This window comes from Rousettus aegyptiacus, unplaced genomic scaffold (assembly GCF_014176215.1).
Source record: "Rousettus aegyptiacus isolate mRouAeg1 unplaced genomic scaffold, mRouAeg1.p scaffold_m13_p_10, whole genome shotgun sequence".
In the NCBI taxonomy this organism is placed as follows: Eukaryota; Metazoa; Chordata; class Mammalia; order Chiroptera; family Pteropodidae; genus Rousettus; species Rousettus aegyptiacus.
In genome coordinates this window covers 56,916,727-56,922,742 of record NW_023416285.1, presented here as the reverse complement: position 1 = coordinate 56,922,742, position 6,016 = coordinate 56,916,727, and the positions used below count along the sequence as shown (strand labels likewise).

The window sequence follows — 6,016 nt, the reverse complement described above, 5'->3', positions numbered from 1 at the left end:
CACTGTATTCTAATCCTACCTACCTAGGTAGATTGATTAAATGACTGGATTTATCGAGATCATTATACAATTTGCATAATATTTCATGGTAGTTCATTTTTCCTCAGATATTTATCCATTATGAATACTACAGATATTCCAAGCCTGATTTCTGGGTTGACTTGACTTGCACCACGTAGATAACAGGCCACATATTCCGATTTAAATATTTAGGTATTAAAAAAAAATGAGAAAATAGAAGGATAGCTTTCTTTTCCTTCATAAGTGTCTTTATATTCAGTCTATTTTATAGTTGGTTGTTCAGAAGCATAGTGTATTTGCCTATACTGGCTTTATTCTTCCTTATTTTGATTTGATCTATAATGATAAGAAAATATGCAATGAAGATGTAGTAGTGTGAGAGGGAACATATGGCTAAAGGACACTAATTGTTACAATCTCACTATTTAATTATCAAAACTAAACTGGTTATTTTTCCAAGCTCCACTTCGATATAATTCTGAGATAGAATTTTTATTCACTCAGTTGCTTTGCAATCCTTGCACAAATCCCATGGCAAAATTAATGAAATAATCAAGATAGGCTTTGTTTGGATCAGATTTCTACAAATTATACCATAATAGAATGAAGAGAATATGAAGTCATCTAGAGAGCTGTCAGCTCTTATCTCAAAAAACTTAATTTAAAAAAAAAAATGGGAAGGATATTTTCTCCAGAGAGAAACTGGAGTTTTTTTCTGAAACAAGGGAGCTGTTGTGCCATTACTGAGGCAGAGGTTGTTGGGCAATTAGAATTCTAAATTTCCAGTTCACAAATGACTGGCTACTAACAATGTAGAAAAAAAATATTGCTGAACTCACAGAAGCTGAGCACTTTAGAAGCATATAGTGAAAAGTAAGAAAGAAAGAAGGAAGGAAGGAAGGGAAGGAAGGGAGGGTGCAAGGGAGAAAAGGCCTAAGTTAAAACTCTCCCTCATAAGTATTAGTCATTTATGCTATTAGATAGTAAATATAACCACTATTTCATGTACTTCTTATAATATAAAGCGATTTAATATGTTTGGAAAAACATTTGCTTAAGCTACCTAAAGAAATTATGCAAAAGCCAAAATATTTTTTTATACCTACATTAAAATTGAAGCTTCTAAATTTGTTTAAATATACTAATTATGCTCTCTACAGCTTTTTTTTTTTTTTTTTTTGAAAATGGAAGATAACAGCATTTCTCTTTTACAGATGGATGACTCAGAGGCAGAGAGCTTAAGTAACTTTGTAAAAAAAAAAATAGTCATTCATGTGTAGACACAAGCATAGAAAGTAAGATTGGACACTCTGCCTGTTATTTTAACCATTCAGCTACTTGCACTCCTTAAGTAGAAAAGCTAGCGATCCATGCCCTCTATTTTTTTGCCATTTAATGATCTGGACTCACCATGCACTCTGACACCAATTAGCTTCTGAATTTATTTTTAAAAGCACACATTTGGTATGTTTCACAAAATCTGAATCAAATGTAAGAAACTTCTGCATTGTATTTGAAATATATCTATGTCATTAAAAGAAATAAAGTTTAGGTAATAAATGAAAGACAATATGCACTTAGAAAATGTATGAATGTCCTGGAATTGATTTTACCCATAAAGTAAAACCTGTTACTAAGAAAAACCTCCTGGGAAAGAAAAATGTTAGGCATGTCAAAAGTGCCTCAGAAGGTATTTATACAAAAGTAAGCTTTAAATGACTCCCTATAAACTACAACTACATGAGCAAACTTGTAAATCAAATTAATATTAAATAAGTGCAATAAATGTATGTGTCGATACTGCAATGGTTAGGCTTAGTTTACAGATCCACCTTGAAACTGTAGACTATAGTAGAATGGCAATCATGTGAATGGAAACTCTAGAAAAAACAGTTACAGAGAGTTGCATTAGAAATATGTGAGTTTTAAAATATTAATTCAGAATTCATGAACTACAAAAATTTAATATTCTTTTTATTTTAAAAGAGAGGAAAGAAGTTCGATATATAGTCTATGATCATTTCCTATTTTCTGATCATAAAAAATATTTGTGTTCACTTTCAACTAAGATGTTACCAACAATCCATAAAATTTATGTCTATGGGAATGCCCATTAACATCTGCTGGTTATAAATGCTAAACATGACTTTACATTTTAATGTCTTCAACTATATATATGATGGGAGCAATTATATATAAAAGTATAATTAGAGAGTTAAAATATAATTCGATTCCAATTTAACGTAAGCACTATTTTTATGTCATTGAGTTGCAAAAAGTATTGATTTTGAAATTAAAACAAAAAACACCCGTGTTCAAATTTACATTCTGCCAATTGCTAGCTACATTGTCCTAAGCAAGTTAGTAAATGTTTCTAAGCCAAAACTTTCTCATATTCGATATGCCAAAAATGTCATGACCTTTTTATGAAATTGACTAAGAAAACATACGTATTGCATGTAGTAAGCATTCATCACTCCTAATTTTAATTGAATTTAACTTTTAATTGCATTTCTCAGACCTAGGAAAAAATGTACAATACCATCTCAGTAAATCCCCTTAAATATTGTGTAGGGACACACACAGTCTGTTATAAAATAAAAATTGAGTAATATCCAATATCTTTTAAAAAAATAGATGCATAGGTATCTATGCATAGGGGCTCCAGAAGCTATATTTTCTCACCAGAAATTCTAGGAGAAAATCGTTTTAGGTTGGACATAATTACGTGCATTTGAACTCTATAATTGTCACCTCTCTGGTGAAACTGCTTCCATTTAATGCTTTTCAATTTATCTGAATATCGACTTTATAATGAGGATAATAATAATGTCCATAAAGATATTAGAACAAATTCTGGCACATGGAAAGTATAGGCACATAGAAAGTGCTTAAAAAATTTAGGTATATGCACAAAATAGGGGAAAATAATAATAACGTCCTAGGAATCTTATTAGAATACAGTAGCTATTATTTTCTTAAGCACTTAACTTTAAAAAGTCAATCTTAGAGTGGTATAGCATGTGTTCTGGGGACAAAATACCTGAGTTTGGAACTCAGCTTTGCTGCTTAACAGCTGTATGGTTTTTCATGACTCAGATTTTTCATTTCCAGGGGTATGATGGTAGTCATCATTTCTAGCTAATGTTTGTAGTGTGGATAAGTGAAATAATAGATAGAAAGCACTTGTTTAGTATCAACTCCATAGAAAATGTTTTAAAAATAGGCATTACTGTTACTTAGTCAGGACTTTTTAAAAATCATAGTTTATAACTTAGCTAAAGAACACATACCTTGGGCCGCGGCAACCACTGAAGAGTAGCAGCCATGGATGGCTCTATGCTACACCTTGGCCATGGGCCTCAAAGTGGGCTGCAAAGTGACCAAGAACATGGGCAAACTGAGACACAGCTGCCTCACAGGCGCCTCACCAAACACACCAAGTTCATGCAAGACATGATCCAAGAGGTTTGCGGCTCTGTCACCTATAAGTAGCGTGTCATGTTACTGCTCAAGATCTCTAAGGACAAGCAGGCCCAGAAATTCATCAAGAAAAGGATGGGGACACACGTTCATGCCAAGAGCAAGAGAGGAGCTCAGCAACATTCTTACAGCCATGAAAAAGGCAGCAGCCAAGAAGGAAAACAATGAAACAATAACAACAAAAAAAACATATCTTGGTTTCCTATTGCTTCTTGAGTGAAATTTAAACATTGGCCTCTGGATTTCAAGGTTCTCCATAATCTGCCTTCAGTGTAGCATTCCACACTTAAGAGCTCTTCTTTTGTGTCTTCTGTATATCTACTACAAATAGATCTTATCGTCTCCCCACCTGTTAACTACAACCCATCCATCACTACTTCTAACTCTATATATATTTAAGGCTTACTTCACATTCTATCTCATTAGAAAAGTCTACTGAGACTGTATGATATGTAGAGTTTGCTTGCTTTATAACTACTTCTGTTCTTATCAGATATTCTCTATATTTGTCATCTTTTTATGCCTGCCTTTTATTAATAAATTATTCAAAAGGATATTTCTTTAAATTTTAATTCATTTCATTGACTAATTTGTGTAGGTATAACCTCCCTCCGAGGAGATTTTAAGCCTTTGAGGATGAGAACACAGATTTTTAATTATGGTGAAGCTCATATGACTGAGGGTGGAGTTAGGTACAGTGTTGGGTTCTAATATGATTGGAATATCTCACCCAGAGGTTTATTCAAAGAAACATTCTCTGATATCCTGTTTCTGTAAAGAGAAAGCATACAGAAACTCAACATTCTACCAGATGGGTGCAGTATATTAGTTATAAGAATTTTGGAGGGTTTTAATCACAAAAGGATATTGAATTTTGTCAAATGTCTTTTGTGTATAGAGATAATTTTATACTTTATTCTTTTAATGTGGTGTATCATAGTCATTGATTTGTGTGTGTTGAACTGTCTCTGCATCCTAGGGATAAATCTCACCTGGTCATGGTGTATAATGCTTTTAATGTGCTGTTGAAATCAGTTTGCTAGTATTTTGTTGAGAATTTTTGCATGTGTATTCATCAGGGATACCGGCCTGCAGTTTTCTTTTCTTGTAGTGTCCTTATGTAGCTTTGCTGTCAGGGTAATGCTGGCCTCATAAAATAAGTTTTGGGTTGTTCTTTCTTCTTCAATTTTTTGAAAATAATATTTTTCCCCAGTAACCACTAATATCTGGGAATGAGGCTTACTTTCAAGCTTTTCCTAGGCAGAAGCAAAAGTTTGGGCAACATTCTGCAGGCCAGTGCCTACCTTTTATTGCCTCCCTCTTCATCTTCTTGCATTAACATAATTATATAGTGCATTTCTTGACTCTTTTATCTTGTTATAGGGGAAATCATTAACATGATTTACAACAAAGTGTGACCTACTGTACTAGTACTTGGGGGAGCATCTGTGTTTAAAAGAAAGCTTAATATGAGAAGAAAAATGATTAAAGATATGGTTTAATGAAATGGAGAAATTTTTAAATTTAGGAGTTATGCCTCAAGTTATATTTACCTTTACATGCTTAAGCTGCCTGTGTGTAAAGCTTTTCTGGGTCTGTATGTGAATTATATCCTTGAAATGTTTACAAATTAGCACAATTAGATAAGATGATGTTAAATAATAAACTTTACAAAAGTAAAGCTTTAAATATTTTTTTCCAATATTTAACTATTTACTATAATTAAGAGATCAAATTCAGCTCAAATTTGGTAATGAGAGAAATGCCAGACAGAATTTTAATAATTTCATGTCGACTGGTAGAAACATATAATGACATTTTCTGTCTGTCCAATTAAATAGAAGAAACAATTTGCAAATGTCGTTTAATATTTTTCTAAATAATTATACTATAAAATGATATAAAAGGTCAAAATCAGCCTGTGGCTAATATGTTTTATTTAATCAATGCTGTAAAAACATTCAGGAAACATTTGTTTTCAAAAAGAGCTTATCTAGAAATAAAAATGATTAGTCAATAAATACAAAGAATAATATTTATATAGTTCCTGAAAGTAGTTTAAAATAATCTAAAATTATATTGTATTTTAATATATTAAATTATATATTTTGAACCTGCTTAGGTAAATGCTTTTGGACAAAGTTGCTAATTTAGAGAAGTCATTTGTTAATAGATAAATAGAAAATAATGTTGCCTAGACAAATTCAGTCATTACCATCTGCATTTTTTAAGACCATTTTTCAGTTAGTTATAGGTATCTTTGTTTAGAAATACATAGTTTCTATAAAAATCTAAAAAATTTATCCAAGCAGTATTAAATAATATCTCTATTTTTAATAAAGTGAATATTACTGAAGAACAAATAATTTAAATCATTCTTTCAAATAGTCAAACAATATAAATGAGATACAATTCAAAAAAACAATGAGAGGATGACTTCAACATGAGATTTAATATGTAAAACAAGAGTATAATTGATATTTAAACAGTTTTATATTATTTTATGCTCTTT

General features: G+C 31.4%; 1 pseudogene; it reads left to right on the top strand.

Moving 5' to 3' along the window:
• The first annotated feature begins 3,352 nt into the window (after positions 1–3,352).
• On the top strand, positions 3,353–3,724 carry LOC118607710 (annotated as a pseudogene).
• The last annotated feature ends 2,292 nt before the right edge of the window (positions 3,725–6,016 follow it).